The 21,459-nt window shown below is 38.1% G+C and overlaps 1 protein-coding gene across 19 annotated transcripts in view; it reads left to right on the top strand.

Annotated features, from left to right (window-relative positions):
* Positions 1 to 21,459, top strand: part of KLHL32 (kelch like family member 32) — a 171,453-nt gene that overhangs the window by 24,914 nt on the left and 125,080 nt on the right. Inside the window, exon 1 of one of the 19 annotated variants that reach the window (XM_067293958.1) lies at positions 15,828 to 16,049. The exons of the other annotated variants lie outside the window; for them this stretch is intronic. The gene's annotated coding sequence lies outside the window, so the exon portion shown is untranslated. Of the gene's footprint in view, positions 1 to 15,827; positions 16,050 to 21,459 lie in introns of those variants that run through there. 19 annotated transcript variants of the gene reach the window in all.

The following is a 21,459-nucleotide window of genomic DNA, read 5'->3' as shown; positions in this document are numbered from 1 at the left end:
GCTGACTGGTCTTGGTAGTGTGTCTCCCTGGTTTCTTGAATCATCTCAGAATTCTACTGAATAGGAATAGATCCGTAGGGTTCTTAATGTAGCAATTTCTCTAAGTCTTCAACTCTTTGCTTTCTGATTTTTGTTGACATTTTGACCACTTAGGAGACCAAATGAGCTTTGACACTACTTCTGTTGCTCTATATGCTTAAGTATTTGAAAGAGTGCTTCCTTGTAGATGAGTACACACAATTACTTCTTTTGTTCTACAGGCTTTTGCTAACTTGATTTCTGTTGGATTTTTGAATTTTCGTTGTCAAATTGTGATCTCTGAAGCAGATTAAAGAACAGATACTTTTCACTTCTTTTTTTTTTCCTCCTAACTTTTTTTTGCTGTGTCGACTCCTGGGTTGGTTTTGCCTCTGATCGAATTTTAGGCCTTAAGCAATCATTATCTTCAAGTTAAAACGAAACTTAGGAGAGAATCTGCTGAGGGACATTCCTGCTGAATCCATGAAGAAATTCCAAGGACATCAAGCAGGTCTAGGAGGTAGTTTCGAGAGGAGAAAGTGAAGTGGTGTTGAAGTTTGGTGATGGAAGATTTGAAGATGGTGATGGAGTTTGGCAGTTTAAGCTGGGAGACCATGAATGTTTTGAAACTCTTCGTTCTGAGTGTTCCCACCTGGACTGGCCACCCTCAATCTGCCTGGCAGTTGTAGAAAGGAAACATCTTTTGTAGGCTGGAACGGAGCTGCAACCTGTTGTGGCCAGGTGCTACTCTGTAGTCTTGGACACAGTCTTTGTAATTTCTAGCACTCAGGGAGGAACTCTGTGCTGTTTTCTGCTGAGCAGTCTGGCTAAGAATAGAACTAGAAAATTGGTTTTTGTCAAGATTTTATCAGTGGGGGAAGATTTGTATTTTAATTGTCCTTGTGACTATGGGACACTTGGACATAGCTAAGTTTTGATGTTGAGGTCTTTTACCAGGCTTTCTGTGGATGATTAATGTTTGGCTTCCTTTTTCAGGAGCAGAGGTTTTGCACGTATAAGCTGAAATAGGGTATCTTTTGGGCTCCACAGTGTCAGTGGAGAATTAAATCACTCAAAGGGCAAATGCTCTGTGGAAGTTGAGTAGTAACTGATGTCTCTTTATCCACGTACGTACATGTCTAACTCTTGAAAATGTCTCTCCGTTGGTTTGAAAAATGAAAGGTGTCATTCCAAAAAAAGTCTCAGTTATGAGTGCCATTCAGACTCTATTTACATACATGCCATTGTGAAGCTATTGACTTGGTCTCATCAGTCTTGCCCATGAAACTGAAATGTGTAATGAGAAAACAATAGAATATTTATGAGTAAAATAAATCGGAGGCTTTCAGAACATCAGTAATACTTGAAAATATGTATAATTTTTCTTTACATTATGTGACTACTCTGAACAATTATGTAAATGGAGAATCTGTTCTGTGCCAAAATTTCTATAGCAATATGCTGTACTAATGGGGAAGAAAACCTTTAATTGTGCAGAATGAGCTTTATATAGGGGAAAATATTTTAAATGTAATTTGATCTATCAATGTGTTCTGAAGGCTGTCCTTTTCTGCAACTGTCTGTCTTTATTTTTCCCCACAGAAATGATTTTGTATGTATAGTGGTTCTAACAGTATAGAGGAGGTGATGTTATAGCCTGATTTACTGTTGTGTTTTTCCTGAGTTGTGATGACTTAGGAAATTTCTTTAAAATGTAAGTGTGTGTGTGTGTTTTCCCTGGTAGTCTAAACACTTTAAATTTTTCTAATCCCTTTATACCTCTAGAATTAGTCTTTCATTGCACTGTTCAGTAAGGATACACTTGAAATAAATTGTCGACATCACAACTTTGGACAATGGAGGGCTTCTGCTGTGCAGATATCACAGCTAGGAATGGTTGAGGTCCATTTCTGCTGAGTTGATAAGAGTTGATAGATTTCTGTCCTGTATAGTTTCTAAAAAAAACTAAACCAAAACCAAAACAAACAAACAACCCCCCCCACACCTGATTGTTCAAGGAAAAACAGTATTGCTCAGATTAATAAAGAATTGTGAAGTGGACATGAACAAGTTTATGGCCGTATTATGTCTGAAACATTTTCCATCGGGGTTCACTTCAGGTGAAATAAAAGGGCTATTGCTCTTAGTCAGCTAGACTAGAACTCTACCTGGCTTATCAAGACAAATCAGATAAAACCTGTAAAGGTAATATCAGGATATTTAGAATGCATTCTTTTCAGTTTTTTTTTTTTGAAAGCCTAGTACCAAAATTGGTACTAAACGTGTTTTCCAAACAGCTAAAATTGTAAGCAGTGATAGGCTTTGGATACATTCCCCCCCCCCCCCCATCTGATACAAACTTGAAAATAATGGTGTCTTTAAAGCAATAACAGCAAATAAAAGGATTCTCTTTTTGAGGGGATACATCATTCGCATGTGTCTTGTATCTTCTGTATGATACTTAGTTTTGAAAACCTCCTCTCAATCAAAGGGGCCTTTATTTTAACTGTGTACAAGAAAAAAGAACTGAGATGAAGTTTCCAGAAGAGAACTGTGACTTTGATCTAAGTAGATATCAAGGGCTATAGGTTGAACTGAAGCATGGAATCTCTTCAGGGGAATAACAGGATCTGTGCTGTGGGTCAGGTATATTCCTTAGTTCAACTTCCACTTTTTCTCTCCTTCAGAAGAAAACCCAGGCAAACAAACAGGAAGGAAAGAGAACTGCTTTGTGGGAGGGTCTTAGTGGATCAGGAGTGCATAGTGCGTTGGAGAGTGTGCCATACCCCTACATGCTCTGTGTGGTTATGTTAAAATACCCTTGCAGTCTGTGATGAGTTTTGCAGACAAATATGGCTGATGAACTTGCTTACTGGGAAAGTGCTTAGGAAATTAGAACGATGAGATACCACTGTGTAATTTCATACTTTTCATGTATATGCTTCATCCCTGAACAGGGTCACTGTTAGAAGTGCAAAAACATAGGAGCTACAGAATTATAAATAATAAAGGACTGGATATGCTTTGTGTACCTTTGGAAGAGGAGGAGAAATATGAATGGAAGTGGAACAGAAATGGGAGCTTTACAGCAAGCAAGTCAAATTCCAGAATGTTTCTGTAGCCAGGGCTGGTCTTCTAATGTGTGAAGCTCTCTTGTGATTGGGCCCTCAAGCATATATTCAGTTTGAAGCATGCTGTTTGATTTTATTACTTTCTTCAAGACCTTTGGATCAGATCTGTTTTATTAGGTGCTTTATGGGGTCTCTTTCCATACTACAGATTTTTGGATAGGACAGAAGAGCATTATCAAAGACAAGGACAAGTAATGCACAAAACCAGTACAATGTATACTTCTTGCAGCTGTTCATATTTCCATAGGATTCCAAATCTGGCAAAGTGCAGCTCTAAGGAATATTAAAGGGAGGAAAACTGCTAAATGGGCTGTATGAATTCATGGTCCCTGCTCATTATAAGCAACTCTTTGCACTTTTGAACTTGCATTGCTTTAGTCGTGTTGCTGGATAAGTGAAGAGAATTAGGTCTCTAATAGCCTTGCCTTATCAATTGTGGTTTGTGGTGGTTTAAAACACAAACACCTCCAGCTTTCCACCTTCCTGCTCTGCTCATGTAGTAGAGCTGGTAGAATAGGGCACATACATGCATCTCAGCTGGTTATGGGCACTGTCATGGGGTGTCTGTAGGACTTTCAGCTACCAGTGAATGTGTTTGTGCTCTAATCCCAATGGGACGGTGGAGGCAAAAGCAGTGTCTGCATTCTAGGGCAATTACCTGTGGTAGAGCACGGGGCACACGGAAGGGGAGTGGAAGTGTCTTCAATGACACAGTTTGTTTCTGTGAATTATACATTATATTTCTACAATTTACCCATTGCTGTCATCTCTCTTAATTGGTCTGTGTTTGGTGAGTATTTAAAATTGTTGTTAGAAACCCAAAGGAGTGAATTTTCATAGGTTGTACCTCTAGTTTCTGGCCTATTTGTTCTTTAGGCTAGGTGGGAGGTATTGCAATGTGATTACCAAGTAGGCCATAGAAAACCAGACCATCCCTTGAACATGCAAGAAAAAAATTGTGTTTAAGAAGAAAGTGTTAGTGTAGCTGTGGTGATCTAAAGCTACAAGAGAAATGAAGCTTGGGGTGGGAGAGAAGAGTGTTTGCTTTGGTGGGGCTTTTGGGGGGGGGGGGGGAGGTCAGAGATGAAGCCAGTTGATACAGTATGTGGTAGGGAGAAACAAGGACAAGGCTTCCACAAGTGCTTCTTCTATTTAGACCTGAAGAAGGCATGTACATCTAAAAACTTGTCTTCTGTTTCCTTTCTAATTATATTTTTGATCCTACTTAAAGTTCAGAGATTAAGAAAGATTAAAGTTGGAAGATCTTCTTTTTAGGGGGTTGTCTTTGAAGCAGAGGCTTGTGCCCAAATAAAGGAAAAGAAAATCTTGACAACTGTAAATTCAGAGCCATTTATTAAAAAACAAAAAACAAACAAAAATTCCAAAGCCCCCCATGTCATGTCTCAGTTAAGTTTATTTTGTCTGTATTCATCTGTATGGTATGCACATATTTTTTAACTCTGTCGGAAGAAACAGTGTTTCTCACAACATGAAATATATGATCTAATGGATTTATGATCCTTCATGCTCCTCCTCTGGATAGACAGGTGATGACTGAATAAAAGTTGTGATTCAGTTTTTCCTTACCTTTGTGTCATGGTTTGATGATACAAAAGGCTCTGCAGCAATACCAGCTTAAGATACTTCTGATCCACCTGCTCTCCTGCAGCAGCGTGTTGCCCTTCTGTTGTGCTGGCACCGCTGTTCATGGAGGTGTACTGTGAACTAGATCCCAACATTGATTAACTTTAAGAAAAAATTAAAAAATAAAAATAAAAAGCAGCCCCACAGAAATCTGTACATATTCTAAGCCAGATCAGGAAATCAAAGAAATACTGTAAGGCAATATTGCTGCTGAACTTCTTGTACTTGTTTCAGAAACAACAGCAGCTGATTGCTTTGCCCATTTGTGAATATATGCCTACTAGAGGAAGAAATGTTGACCTTGTGTGCCTAGTGTTTTTTTTTTTAATTAGTGAGCAATAAAAGGTATTAAATTAGTGTTTTTATTTACCAGCTTCTTTCACTGAAATGAAGTAAGCAAATGTTTTCACTGCAGCTTACCATAAATAAACAGAAGGGTGTTTGAAAATCATGACCAGCTTTTGTGTAGGAGAGAGCAATCATAACAAACTGCAGTTCTGTGATGAACTGAAAACAAATAAAAGATGAGCTGTTCCTGATGGTTTACAAAAGTAGGAAGAGACTGTGCCCAAAAAGGAGCAAGTTATTTCTGAGTCTTGAAAAACCTTGTTTGCAAACCTGGGACAAAGTTCAGGAACCATTCATGTTCTTCTGTTTGCAGTCTTCAGATCATCTCAGGAAACCAAATGCAATGATTCTGACCAACTCTGTCCTCAGAGAAAGGTGAAAAACTTCAACTGCAGCATTTAACTGTGCAAGAAGTCTTCTGAATCACCCCAAGGTGTTTCCAAGATCATCTTTTATGTGTTCAGAGTGTGTTACTAATTATTTATAATATTGCAGTTTGCTAAAGCATTTCTTACAAATCATTTCATACAAGGAAATCTTTTATTTTAGTATTTAAAATCAGTTGGGTTATTTTTTACTTCATATTATTTTGTATTCTTGGCATATTTCAGACTTTCATAATTTTCAGTCTAATATTACTGCACAAAATGATGTTGGTAGCCAGTATTCAGATGAGCAGAATGTTTCCAGTGGTGCAGCTGAAGGATAGATTTGTGTATCTGAGAGGGTTGTTTTAAGTGGTAGTAAATTAGTTTGTTAAATGACATCAAATCCCAGCTTCAGGATATTTATTCAATATTTATATTGATGTTCTAGTTTTTGTGACTGTGTCATGTCAGAGTACATTCCTAGCTGATAACTCAGATTGACTGTTTTCATGCAGTCGCATATGTGACCCCCCCCCCCCTTCTTTTTCTTACTCATTCTCTCCATGGAGCAGAAACCTATCTCAAGCCAATCTTCACAAACAGAGAATCTTTTGGCTGTATGGTTCCACTGGAACCAAACAGCTTGGAAAACTGGAGCCATAGATTAGATGATTTTGTGACTGTGATGGTAGGAAAAAGAAATATAACCTGTTTTACAGGAGGGATGAAACCTTTCATATAAACATACCCTTAGGAGGCACAAGGCTGTGCTGCATAGAAATACCAACTTAGCTCTGAACAAAGTGGCAAGCACTATGGGGAACAGTATTGTTAGTAGTGTTCTGTGTGGTTTGCATGTTGAGAAACTACTTGGACGTCTCAGCAAGGCTTTGTGATGGGCTATGTTGAATGTAGATGAGATGACAAAGTTTTAGGAATTGCGGAGTGGTAAATTCCAGTCCAGATCCGGGAATTTTATTTAGTGTCTGTGAGAAATGGATTCTAAATACTTACGTAATACTTTTATAATGGAAAATTGAGGAAATATTCAATTGCCAGCACTATTGTTGAGTCTGGCTTCAAGTTACCTTGCAGAAGGCTGACCTTGCTGATTGAGTTTTATTGATTGAATTTCATTAACATATTAAGATAAGATTGCTTATTAAGATAAGATTGCTTTTAGTTTTAGTTAGTCTGTAGTTTGTACTCTTACTGAAAGTAGGTGGGAAGAGCCTTTGTTTGGCTGTCTCAGAATCAGGACAAATACAGAGGTAAAAGCTTGGGTTTGTTGTTCAAGCATAATGTGAGAGTTGTATGACCAAATGAGTATGCCACAAGGCTAGTCATGGTGGGGATGCAACAGCTTCTGTCTGCTTCCAGACTAGCAGTGCTGCCAGATCAGAGAGTAAGGTGCTGCAAAGCAGAGAAGTGTCTTTCAAACCTATTTTTGCATCATTTCATCATCATCATCGTTGTTGTTATTAAATGTAAGTGAATAGTGAATAACAAGAAGTATGTGGAACAAACACAATTAACAACAAAAAAATCCAGTATCATCTCTACAAAAAAAAAAAAATTGGGAGACTGACATCTGTGGACTTCAAAATTAAAGTCAGATGTTAGGTATTTGTCATGTCGTGTGCTGAACACATAGAATAGGTTATGGTAGGGACTTGGAAGCTGTTTATTTAAACTTGTTAACTTGTGCCAAGTTAATCTAATTAGAAGTTTTCTTTAAAAACTGGTTTAAAAAAAGTACTTTGGGGGAAATATTTATTGCTGTTTTATACAAGGATTTTGGAATGACTAAACCTGTCGTAGGTAAAGTAAGTAAATATTTTTAGAATGTTTGTCTTTTTAGCTAAAGCTTAGGAAATGTCTTGCAAATCAAAAATACTATGTAAAATAGTTTTGGTTTTGGGTGTGTGTGTGCAGTTTAATTTGGTCCTTATTCCCTTCTGAAGTGGATTCTCCCTTTTATGTCAGCAAAAGTTGCTTTTGCTTGTGTAAAAGTTCATAGCAGCTGGAATCAAATGCTTTACACTTCAACAAGAATGATTATTAAGAAGATAATCTCTGATCATGCTGATACCAGCAATATTTAATGTGTTTTAAATAATTAAAAATGCTAATGTGAGATCTTTGTGAATAAAATAAAATGCACTGTTAAAACAATTAACAGCATAAGATCTAGTCAGTTGAGACTTTCAGTATAAATTCCTTTCTGCTTAAAAAAAAGGCCTAATAACTATATGAAAAAAGACTGTATAATGTAAGAGTACTAACTGTATGCTCTGAACTGTTCAGAAGATCATGTGTCTTTCAGATTTAGATTCCTTAAATGTATCCTTGGGGAAAAGATCTGAGGGAAGAAACCTCTACAGGCTCTCTTGTGGAGTTTTGGTATTGCCATATTCAGGAAAACTTTCAGCGTCTTCTGGGATATAAGAGACTGAAGGCTACTGTTCACCAATCTAAAATTCATGATTTCCCTTCTTTTGAATTCCTTCCCTGCCTGGTAGTGTGGCTTTGGTAGAGGTGTCTGCCAAGCCCGACAGGAACCCTATCTTGAAGCATCCCCATAGGAAAATGTAACCTCTAAGTTGGCTGTGCGTTAAACACCATTGATTTGATGCTGGGTGAAGTGTGTCTTCTCCAGTGACTTTGCCCAGCTGTGGCTTGCTTGCTGCCTGCCTCTTCCAGTTCTTCCTGTGTACATCCAAACCTGAAGGCCTGCTGCATGCTGAAATCCTAGGTGTAAGGCAGAAGTTTAGCAACTTCTCCCACTTCATGAGGAGCTCCACTGCTTTTACCTGCAAGATCATTAAACTGTGAGTGGTTAAGCAAGATTTAATTTCCTCCTTTTTTTCATCACTAGTGGGAATGCTTTACACTTACATACCCTTGGAGATCTGCTTGCCAGTAGCTAGGCATATGCCTAGCTGCATGTGGAGGAGTGATCTAGCATTAATATTTCATTAGTTTTTACAAATTATACAGTAGCATTTCTACTAGTGTGCTATGAAATGTTACCATAAAATGACTGAAAGAATTACAAACTGTTAAACTGTGAATTTAGTATGGTTCTCATGAATGACCTTGATCAAACTGTTGATGAATTTGATGATAGCAAGGTTTGACCTGAAGTAAATGGTAGGATGTACTTTCTGTAAGTTAATGGATACTCAGAATTTTGGGGGTTAATTCAGAATATTCAGTATTTGCAGCAGCTTTCCCTGCCATCAGAACTTAGCAAAATTCTCTTTCAAGAAGGCCCTCAATATAGCTTAATTCTGAAATGCTCTGAATTGCTTCCTGTCCTTTGACTTGGCAGCATTGTTATTTAAAAGGGAAAGTCTTTGTAATTCTTGAGCTAGTGTGCAAGATGCTTTTATTGTTTAGCAGTTCTTGTTCTTGAGTGATGAAATTCTATCAGAGAATTTCTAGAAAAAGTACTCATTAAACTTAAGTTATATAAAATAAATGCTTTTGCCTTTTCAAGGGCTCAATTCAGTTGCATAAACAAGGATATCTAGTGCCATTTGAGATACTGCATTAGCCTGCCAAGCATCTAGCTGCTGATCTATAGAAGCGACTGGTTGTCTTTAACATCTTATGTCATCTCCCCTCCACCCTGGGAGATGTCTTAGTTACTGTAGGAGGTGTGAAATGACAACAGATGTTTGTATATAATCAACTGAATGAAGCTCTTGACTGAGCTTAATTTAAGGGAAAAAAGTTAGTACCACACATGTATGGCTTACAAAGCATTATTTTTGTGAAGTGAAATAATCATCAAATCTCATGCAAATTGCAACAAAATTTCTACTGAGTTTTCCTATCCAAAAATACCCCAGAACCCCAACTTGTTCTTGCATATGGCAAAATCATTTTTTAGTATTACAGTGCACTTGCTTTGGATCAATATTAATTCTAGCCAGGAGTTCAGAGGATTCTTAGACTGGTGTGGTAAATAGAAAGGCTACAATTCACACATGTGCTCCAGGAGAAGCTGGTAGGATCCAGTTTTGAGGTGCTTGCAGGCACATACATGCTATATAGTTTTGATAGAATTTGCCATTTTTGCTCTCTTCTGCTCTTTTAAAGAGATAGAACTGTCCCAGAAGATTGAAATATGAGATAAATAGGGCATATGGGGCTAGTATGTTCTTGCATACATACCATATATTCATAATCTTCTCTACCACAGAGAGTCACACAAACCAAGGGGGGTTCTGCAGTAGTAAGGCAGTAGACACGCTTATCTTAATGTGTGTTTGTAGTTCCGGAGTTGAAGAGAATCCTTCCTAGCCAGCTCAGATCTCAGTTCACAGGTAGGCCATTTAGGATCTGAGCTGGGTGTCACACTGTCATGCTATGAAGGTTCAATAGCAACAACTGAGACAGTAATATAATAATAATAAAAAAGATGTTTATTTCCTCACACAAGTTCTTGGATTAGTAACATCCATTAAAATAATGCGATTACTAATTTAGAAAGGATAACACAAAACCATCAGTTACTAATTTAGAAAGGATAACCTGAAACCGTCGATTACTGCGTTATTAATTGGAAGCACTGCTTATCCCTACTTGAAAGCTTTCTTGTTCACTCTCCTAGTGAGAGGGCTCTCAACCTCGAGGAGTTACCTTAACCCAGCGTCCCAGGAAAAGGGGAGGGGGGGGAATACTCACGGTCCAACCGGAGAGGATGATCAGGTCACGTTCCCGTCCCTGCTCAAACTCTCCTAGCTCCCAAGTCTCTTTTTATACGGCTGGGGCTCTGGGCAAACACTGCTTTGGCTGACTTTTTGCGAGTTTCACAATCACAGGACTGTCTGTTTGTCTGCTTGGGAGGACCCTGCTAGCGAGGCAAGACCACAACACCTCCGTATTGCTTCTCCCCTCCCCGGGGGTCCGTGCGGATTCCAGGTGGCAGACCTCTTCAGTCTTGTTAGTGCTGCCATTCCGCAGCCTTGCGCATATCAGTCCTTGCACATATCGGTTGGTAGACGACTTTAGTCCTGTTAAGTCCTCTGTTCAGCAGCTTTGCGCAGTCAGCTCTTGTGCTATCAGTTCTTCTGCATATCAATTGACAAACTTCAGTCCTGTTAACTCTTCACTCGCCCATCACTGGGAAGCTGGATTCAGTAATTCATATTAACTTACAGTTTTCTAAAGTTAGCATTAATGGCTAAACTTTAACTTGAGTTTTCACTGATTGAAGTTCAAATGATGTAGGTAGTTTTTTTTGACCTGCTACCTTAAAATTATACTTATTTGAATTAATGGAAAAGATACTATTTTGCTGTTAAACGTATGTGAGTATTACCTGTTAATGAGTCTATGGTCTCAAAGTGAATGTTTTTACCCACACACAATACTTACTAAACTTATGTGTGTGTGTGGGGGGGGTTGTTTGTTTTTTAATTGCAGTAGAATTAGTTTTGGAGGTTACCAGCTAACATTGGTAGCTGTTTGGTATTTTACCAAAGAAATCTAAGACCTCAACTTTTGGTAAGGGTTGCTATCCAGCATTTAAGTATAAAAAAAGCTAAATTTTATTTAAAGTTATAGAAGAGGCAGGGTTTTAATTTGGGTTAGAAGTGGCTATTTCTAGCATTCAGTGATTTTTAACAAAAAATGGAAATGTCCTTATAATTAGAAAAAAAAATACTAGTTAGGAATAAATGCTACTAGAGTCTCTTAAATTATATTTTTCACAATGTCAGGTATATAGGTGTTGCCCCTGCAGAATCTTAGCTCCAGAGGTTTGCAAGGAATTATGCTTGGCATTCTTTAGCTTCCCCAGGCCTAATAGGCTTCTAGTGCTTGGAATGCAGTTCAGAAACTTCAGTTAGGCATTTAGGACCACCTCCACAAAGCATTTTAGGTTTTGGTACCAGGAGTGGTATTCACAAACCCTACAGAAATGCTGTGGTTTCCAGTTCAGTTCCTGGGTATTGATAGATGCTTAAGAACAAGCATTCTCAACAAGTGAAAAGTCGCTTGCATGTGTATGAAGAGAACAGAATGTCTGAGAACTGATATAAAAAAAATCAAGATGTGTGTTTCTAAAATGCCTCCCTCTTCTGGAAGTAAGCACTTAACTGTGGCTTTACTAAGTCTTTCATGGGTGCTGAGATTCACGATCTGCTTACAAATGTAGGCATCAAGTTGTTTCACAAAAGAAGAAATTGGTTTACCTCTTTCTTTTAAAATGCGTCTTCTGGTTTTATTTAATAATCCCAGAGTTGTTCATATAGCACTCACCTAATAATGGATCTTAGTTCAATCGTCCTTAGTGTGATGGGAATTCAAACCCATACCTCTCCTCTCATAGGAAGAGTATAAAATAACTGTCAGGCTAGAGACAGGTCCAGAGACAAGTGGGAGAATTCTCCATTCCTTCCTGCTGATGTGGCTCGTTGTCCCACGAATAATGCAAAATTTGGGTCAGAAGGAGAGTGAGCAAGAACAGGAACCTGTAATCCACTGATGAGGGGGTTGCCCTGGGGAATAGGGAGACCTTGTCCTGGGAGTTGGGCCCACAGTGTTGAATTGGCATTTTGAAAACAGGGTTGTAATACAAGGTTTTTTTTCCTACAGTCTGGTTTACAAGTATTAAGCAATAGGAGATTTGAGTGTACCTTTTCTTGCTTGGTCAGTCTAAAAGCAGAGCTGGTGCAACTGGAGAACCCTAAATGGATATATTTTGTGACATCTCTACATTCACTGGGAGTTTGCATCCATTTCCGTTATTGAGATGAGGCTATTGCTGAGATGTGGTGGAAGGTGATGAGTTTTTAGACTTGTCATTATAACTGGCTTTTTTTTTGGCTGCCAAATGTGTCAACAGCTAATAATAGTCAATTTATGATTTGTGAATTTATGCAGGTTTTGCAAAAAATCCATTGAACCATGCAGTCTGTCTTGAAATCTGTATATATCCAAAGGATTTTAAGTATGAATTGTAGAATCGTCTCCGAGAAAGATTAGAGTACATTGATATTTGATGTCTGCAAACAAGAACTGGAATGTTTTCTAAGAGCCTAATTGATGGAGCTTAATTGGAGTGATCTTATACTTTAGTGCAAGGTATTACCTTAAAGTGAGTTTCTTAAAGCATATTGTCAAAGATATAACTTGCACTATAAGATGCATCATACACATCTTCAAAATGAGTCTTCTAAGATTTTATTACCTGCCACCTCCCCTCCCTCCCTTATATATCCTTTCTGCTCTGGGAGGGGGACTTCTGTTTGCTGGTTGATACTGGGTGTTAATGACAGTGGCCAGTATGGGACGCTTTCTAGGTAGCTGGACTGAAACACAGTCTAGCTGTCTTGTACAAAGCCAGGTAAAGGGTCCAGATGAATTCCTAGAGGAAAAGACCATGCTGGCTCTACCATCAACTTGGGCAGAGTATCCAGCTCTTTTCCTTGATGAGAGGTTTGGTGCCCTGATGTTTTTCTTTGTGTTTCCGGTAGATCTGTGAACCACAACTTCCCCTTGCATGGCATGGATACTGTACCATTCCCAACTGTGTTAATGCTTCAGAAGCTCTCACACAATAGCAGCCTGTACTCCCGGAGAGTAGGGAAAAGGTACAGTTAGTTCCTCCAGTAAATCTACACCTTGATACCCCTCCTGAGTTAAGAGAAAGATTTTCTCTTCTCTGTCATGGTTTGGAGACCTCTTTCTTCTTTGATTGGTGTAGTAAGTTTTCTGTCTTGGTCCAATCTGTCGTCTTCTGTTTTCTTTGTCCAATTTTAACTTTACAGCTCTGTGTATGTGATGAAGCTCCTGCATACTTTTGGCTTTGGGGTGCAAAAAATCCTTCCAAACTCCTCCATGCTACTTCCCCCCTCCCAGATCACACTTTTCTGTGTTCTTTTCTGGCTTAGCCAGTTAATGTTTCAGAGGTAATAACTGTGTAAATATATTATAGGCAGTGAATATAAAAAAATAAAATGGGCTACAGCAAAAGATTAGTGAAGATGATGGAAATTTAATTTTCCTCTAAACAATAAAAGCTTTTTTTGATCTGCAGAAGGCAGTGTAAAATGGAGTGAAGGGCTGGGAGAGGCCATCAGTCAGAGGGATAACAAGTGAGGGATTGTAGCTAGGGTAACCAGCGTCCTTCCAGAATGACATGGGCTTAGTGCTTTGTTAATCTGTAACCATGGTGCTTACAACACTTCTGAATGAAACTTTTGGATTGTTTAATGAAAGCTTGGAATAAAAAGAGTGCAGTTCAGGTAGACTGTGAGCCCTGAAAAAGGGAGCTGAGAGAAGAGTTGCTGCTGCAGATGTAGCTGTACAAGTTCTAAAATTCAGATTTTGCATGCCCCACATCACTATTTTGTGGGACAGTAACTGCTATGCAGCCAGCAGTATTAAAGATGCGACGTACATCTCTGCTATATCATCTTCCCTCTGATAAGGTCTTATAGTCTTTTTCTTAACGATAAGCATGGTTCCCTGCATGTTTAACTATGGCAGTGTCAGTGTGTTCCTCTTCGTGTGTGTATGTAACTGATGTTTGAAGAATCCTTTGCAAATCCTCACAACTGCCTCTTTCTCGTGGAAAGAAATAAATTCGGATGTCAATCTGTCCTGTAGGTCCTGTCAGATTATGTCTCTTTGAAATATATCACATCAAATTAAATAGTAATAATTGGGACAGAGCCTGCCACAAATTGGAGGAAAAAAAACTCCTGGAGAAAAACTCTTTCTGCCCCTTACTGTGGATAGTAAGTAAATAACTTTCCATCATGGAAGAGACGGTATCTAATTAGTATGTGGGACAAATGGAAGATGGCAAAGGAGATCATTCCTTCCTAGGAACAAATGAGCATGTTGGAGGGAGAACCTCCCCCGGAAGATGGGGCTGGCAGGAGAGGAGAATGGCAGCAAGGAGCTGTGAACTTTTGGTGCAGGAGAGAGACTGTGAGAGACTGCTGAGAGGAGGAGGGAGCAGATGCCTGTCAGGCTCTATGTGACTGAAAGAGAAACTTCTCAAAAAGCAGAGATGACTGCAGAACTTACTGCAATCAAGAAAACCCCAAGTAGTCTGCAACAAAGCTTGGAGGTGGGCAACCTTCCCCCTCCTCTCCACTACCAAACACAGTGGGCAGAATTTATTTATATATCTTTTATTTGTTCTAAATATCTAGTTAATTTGGATTTTCTCTTTCAAACTGGAATTCTTCTTGAATATCAAATGTGGCTTTTCATATGGCTTTTCAGTTTAAAAGTGTTTTGGTCACTTGAAGTTCATTGTAAGGAAAAAGTTTGGATGGATCCACCTCAAAACACCAGTTAACTTAGGGTCCTGTCACACCTTCTTAAGATTATAAATCACTTAGTGAATGGCACTAAGAGCTATGTGTGAAAATTCTTTTTGTACTTAAAGAAGCTTACAGCTCAATAGTAAGTGGCCTCAGTGTAATTCAGGAGTTTTTTTTGCAATGGTACTAACCAGGTTTGTAGAATTTGGGGTATATTTTAAGTATGGAAAAAGGGTCCTGCGGGAGCGGGATTTCCTTTCCTTTTGTTGCCAATATTTTTTACCCTATTGGTTTTATTTTTCACAAAAATAAAAGCCATGTTAAAAGAATTCCACTAAGATTTAAAAAAAAAATCCCAATGTTCAGAAGTGTTGGAATTAGAAATACCTGTGTCTTTTCCTGTAATAAGAACATCATAGACAACTTCTTAATTGGTCACTGGCGTGCTTAGTTTTTTGACTTTTTTAGTACTCTTTACTTCCGAGGCATATAACTTTTAAGACTTTAACAGATTAAAAAAAAGAGAAGAACAATTTGGAAGAATTATACTGACCACATAGGGTAGCAGTATGGTTGGAACCACTAACACTGAGCTATGCTGCCTCAGTGAACATACTACTGTCAGGTATTATCCCTTATAATGCAATATAGTCAGCAAAAAGCGAAGGCGGGTGTTCTGGAGATGCTTCTCCACAAAGAAGAAGTGAAACCTGGTGATCTTGATGTCTATTCCAAAATCTAGACGGAGTGGGCTTCAACGGACGTTGATTCTTTTGGTTGCTTTTTTCTAAATCTGATGTTTTTGTCACATGCTGGTTTGAGTCTAGGATCTTCCCTGTCCTTGGCTCCTTTGTCTGTCTTCTCTGTGCCTTTCTAGTCTTCACTGCTGAACTGAACATACAGTCTCCTTGCATGGCATCTGGCCTCTGTTCCTGGGATTTTGCCATACACAAATCTATCCCTTTTCCTCTATTTCGCGCAGATAATTCTCTGATTCTAGTATTGTGCACTATTCCACCAGCTTCCCCTCGCCCTTTGGAAAAGAGGAAAAAGGAAACAAAACCACAGCCATCTTGCCCTGTCTTCATCACCAACTTCCAGTGGTTGTTATCCTTTCCTTCCCTGACTGCTCATCTTCCAGCTGCCCTGGCCTGGTCCAGCTCTGTTTCATCAAGATGGATGTCCAAGTTACTGAAAGCTGCCAAAATCTTTGATGCCCTCTTATCTCTCCAGAAAGATATTTCCAAGTAAGTTTGTTTTCTTACATTAAAGACCTGTGAAATAGTTGGTAAGCCAGTTAAATCACGACGGACTGGAAGGCAACTTTCCTTCTTCCAAAGCAGAATTCTGAACCTTAATATTAAACTGGCAAATTATTTTTCCTGTTGAAATAATAAACCAAAAAGCTCTGTAATAAAGCAAGATTGAGTGCCCTGTTCTGTTCTTGACTCAACTGAAAATTTTAACTTTGTACAAAGCATGTTTTAAAGTAGCAGTGCTTACATTAACAAAACATTTTCCAGTGATGTATTTGAAACACTTATTTTTATATTAGTAACTGGTGCACTTCCCCCCCCCCCCCCCCCAGGAAACATGTATTTTGTGGAAGACAAAATAGACAAACAGAGATAAACCCACTTACAAAACTGCTCAAGATGATTCATATGCTAAGAGTTTGCTAGAACTTTGAATGTTCTTGCAAGAAGTCGTGTTGTGTTTCATGAAGGGGATTCAAAAGCCGTGTCTGTGCTGGTAAGTTTGACAGTACCCTTTCCAGGCCAGAATTTGAAACTTGGGTGTTTGTATTGATAGGCTGTTTAAAACAATCCTTGGCAAGGTCTTGCTCTAAACTATCTAGTACTCTCCCCCAAAATTTCCACGTGTGGTTTGGGAGTTAGTGATCTTTCCCAATTGTCAGTTTAGATAGGTCGCATTATTTTGGAGACTGTGAGAGACCGGATGTGGGCTAGTTGACTTTACGGACAAGGAAACCTGCCCTCACACTGTTAAATTTACTAATATTGATGAAGCTTTCCTCCCTACTGAAGATGGATATGGTGGAATTATCTAAAATTTCCACTTTCAATGAAGAAGTTATTAGGGTTTCCTTTGACTTGTTAATGTATATGCAAGATTTCATGCTGGTTGAATGAATATAAAGTAAAACTGATAGCAGCTAGTGTGTGATCAGTTACTGTATTACACGAATAGTGGTCAGAATGGAACCATGAAGCCTCTCTCTGTCCTGTTGCAATATTTGTTTGATGTTCTGAGAAATGCTAATAAGTTCTCTTACGTACCCAGTTCATTTCAAGCATTGGATAAAAGCAGGCTTTTCTTAATTCCTAATGTTGAAAGCACACACTGAACATATGACAAATATTTTATGCTGTTGTAATTATGCTGGGGAGGGGAGGAGAACTCCTTGAAATATTCTAAAGTGACTCCTGGATGTATAAATTATCTTGAAATATAGTTCTGCCACCCTGTGGCTAGCAAAGGTCATTCTAAGAAGGTGCATGTAGTAAGATCTGCTAGTACCTATAGTCTTCTTTTAAACTTAATGAATGCTCTTTTGTGGAAAAAGTTGAAGGAGTATTGTAAGCCCCATAGATAAGTCTCAGCTCTCTATGCTTTTATTGAAATAAATAAATATATTCACCGCAAATGCTGTAGGTTAATAAATCTTCTCATACTTGGTTACACAAGGTTGACTGCTAACCAGCAATCATTTATTATTTACTTAGCATTTTAATCTGGTTTTAAGCAGAAAGTATGATTATTTTTTACTTCAAACAGGTCTAAAACGTAAAAGTTCACGTAAACTAATTGCCAAGAGTCTGGACAATCTACAATCCTGTATACCCCTGTCTGCTGTAAATATATGAGAATTTAAATGGTTTCAAAAGCATACTCGTATTTTTGACTCTCACTGCTCTAAGAAAGGTTGATTGCTGTACTCAAAACATCTTGATGTTTGTTATGGTTAAAAATCAAGGTTCATTTGTGGCACTGAAAGTTGATAACATTTCAGAACACAATTCATTCTTGTGTGTCCATTTCTGTGTTGGTTTCTCTAGTTATCAGGAGGAATAATTATGCTCTCTACAGTTAAGTTTCAGTTACTCTCCGTTATAAATCATTCTGACCTCATTTAGAGAAGTCTTCCACATTTTGCAACAAATTTATCAAATTTCCCAGAAGGAAAGTGCTTGGGTTGGAGAAGAGAATTTTTTGTGACCAATGAAACTTATTACAAATTAAATTCCAAATGAAAAATGAATTACAAAATACTTAAAAGTCCTTCTGTCTTTTCTTGAGCTTTATGGGAAAGCTACAGAAAACATTCTTGGCAAAGTAACTGAGGGGTTAGGATTGTGCCAGCAGCAGTGTGCATTAAAACTAAAAATGCCAGAAAGCTTGCATCCTGACCCTTCATAATGACTGTGGACACGATGTCTGGTTTAGATAATTCACTTTGAGAGTGCTTTGCATATTTGTTGCCTGGCCTTCAGAAGGGTGAGAAATGAAATTATAGTATTGTTCTCCCAACCATGACACGTGGGTCAACTGTATGTAAGGAATGGCTTTCCCCTTTTGCCAGGTGACATAATTGATACTGTAGTTTAAATGATAGCAATAGTGAATGGCTCTGAAAAATTAAGCTGATAGTGCACAAAAGTGTGGTTATTACAGTTGTATACAATAGATCTTTTATTTTTAAAAATAAAAATGTTAAACAATATACACACATCTTGGAAACAAGTGAGTTCTTGAAAGTCAGCAAATTCGGAATATGTGGTTTCCAGTGGAACTGCAGTTCTCTTTCCTTGTTCATGTGCAGTAAGATACTGCGTTCAGTTACATGGTTGCATACAGTTTTATCAACAGACCACCACAACCTCCTGCTTAAATGGTAGAACATACAAAATATGCCTCAAGTTACCAGGTGACCAACAACCTTGCACTCCTTTGTATCTTCAGAAAAAAAAAAATCTGAATGTTGATGTACATAGGGAAAATATACATACGGTTATAGATATAAAATTATGGTTCTGCTCATACATCCTTTACCCTTGTAGTTTATCTTAATGGTTTGTAAAGTCAGGTGGTACTGTGGTAGTGATGGACAATAAACATCACCTTTCTGATTGAGTGTAGTTGATAGTCTGCAGGTAAGTGATGACCTGTCCAGTCTGGCAAGAGAATAGTTTATAACTAATCAGCAGTATAACACTTTTTTTTTTTTTTTCTTACTGTGTTTTTATTTTAGTATTGCTTTTGCTGAATATTTTCTTGGTTGCTTTATGCCTGGCTCCTATTTTTCCAAACAAATGCAATTGTTCTCCCCTGCCCTCCTTTCTCCCTTGGCATGCAGTTTTCTTTAAATCTTAAAGATTTTTTTTTTCTTTTTCCAATATTATGAATGTTTTCTCTGGGAAGCCACCATCTTCAGGCACTAAATTATAGGTGAAGGTTCTGTGAGAAACTTGTAGTTGAGCTTGAGTTATGGTTTCACTGCCAACTTTAGGCAGTTGCGGAGTTTTCCTCACAGTCATGACATTCTTGGAAATCTCTGTATGCAATTAAATACTAATCTTTGGATTCTCAAAGACATTAGAGGAAAAAGGGGCAAGCGGTGTCACCTGGGAAAGGGGGGAAAGTGTGTTAACCTACTGAGAAGAGTGAGTTTGCAATCAGACTTTTTTTTTAACTTGTCGAATATTACTCTTTCCACAAATTAATTTAGCAGGGCTCTGATAAGGATTAGAAAATAATGCTGTGCTGCATTGTCTGTGAACAGTAAGCATAGATAGTTTTGTTTCTGAAGAGACTTAACAGTTTTTATTGTGGGAGAGAGTTAAGTTTGGTTTGAAAGACTGATTTATTCTGACTTATTTAAAGCCAGAATACTTTAAAGACAAAACCAGCAACTCCATAAGGATCTAAAGTAGGACATAAAATTGCCATGGATATATTTTAATTTTCTTATTCTGAACCCATGATGAGGTCTTTCAGGACATGCTGTGAACTCATTCTGTGAGGAAATGTATGTAGTGTACTTCTGATGGCTTTTTAAATGCCTCATTTTCTTTTTAAATAAAGACTTAAGACTGTATGAAGGCGAAATTTAAACCATCTATTTGAAATTAGGGGAAAATAACATTTCATGGAGTCCAAATGCTTTATCTTCATGATGCATCTAGTTCAAAATTTTGCTGCTCTACAGGAAAGAGTAACATGATGCTTCTGCTCCCGGTTCATTTCATACCTAGTGTATATTATTATTATTACTTTACCATTTTTCAACTTAAAGTAAAAAGCATGCTTTGAGTGGAATTGTTTTTTAATACTTAAAAAGTACATTTTAAGAAAGAATGACTTTGAGGGAAGAAAGATAACTAATTTTTCTTGCATTTTTTTCTCCCAGCTCATTTTTAGTTTCCCACATGAGAGTAAGAGACTTACTGTTTTTAAATTTGTGACCGTCTGGTGTTTAGAAAAAATGATTCTGATTTATAAAATAGAGACACCACTTTGTTAATAGAAAATGCAAAATCTATTTTGAATCCTTTGTTTATTCAGCATTTGTAGTCTTGTTAACTAAATTATGTGTATGTGAATTTTAATAAGTTTCTATCTAATTTAGTTTGAAGCATTGCAAATTTAAGAAAAGTAATGTTCATTCACCATTTTCTAACATAATTTAAGAGGCAGAATTAAGAATCTTCATAAATGTATCTAAATGAAATAATTGCAAACTGGAAAGGTGCATTATCTGTACTCATTTAAGAAAAAAAAATCACATTTAGTGGGAAGTTTTACAAATCAGTATTTTTCTTATTAGTCACTGGCAAGTGAGGCTCAACTTCTGTTTAGGAAGATAACTAAAACTAGACATATGAAATGTGATTAAAACCTTGGCTTAAATCCTTGGGTTTTTGCTAGCTGGTTTGAATGATTTTAAAACTGATTGTTGAAGGGCAGCATTCTTTTTGGATAATGTGGAAATAGATAAAAATGCCCTGCTTTCTCAATCCAAAGTAAAAAGTAGGGGCCACCTCGGGGGAGCGAAGCAAAAGCTGCTTCATTCCACTTGGAGGTGCTCCAAAAGGTTCTCAGCAGTCTGCTCCACTACCTTCCTCCTAGCGCGGATCGTTACGGAGCAGGTATGCAGCGTGTGGTCCCAGTGAAGACTTGTGTACGATCGCTGCGGGGATCTCAGCAACTGCAAGGAGATTTTGCTCAAATTGTGTGTGTTGTGTCCTCTTGCTATTATTTCTTTAAGGAAAACAGACATCAGTTCCTTTGCAGGTTTTGAACCTGTCTTTAAAAGGAGCTCTGACACTGGCCTTGTTTGCAGAAGAAAATCCATTCTGGCTTCCAAAGTGCCTTTTTTTGGTACATCCTGAAAATTGTATTAGGCTGAACTCTGAAAAGTTGTCACGTTTTGATTTCCTCAAAATGCTTTTCATCGTTTTTCGAAGTTTCGGGAATGTGCAGATTGCTGCAAAGGCAGCTCAGAGGGCAGCAAAGGGCTTGGAGGAAGGAGCAGCCCAATGCAGGTGGGAGAGAGTCCTTCTTCTGTAAATGGCTGAAGCCCACAAATAATACAGCTTCTTTAAAAGGGAGTTTTCTGGCTTCCAGGTAGGCAGC

Source organism: Apteryx mantelli, chromosome 3 (assembly GCF_036417845.1).
Source record: "Apteryx mantelli isolate bAptMan1 chromosome 3, bAptMan1.hap1, whole genome shotgun sequence".
Lineage (NCBI taxonomy): Eukaryota > Metazoa > Chordata > Aves > Apterygiformes > Apterygidae > Apteryx > Apteryx mantelli.
This window is presented reverse-complemented; position numbering and strand designations above follow the sequence as displayed.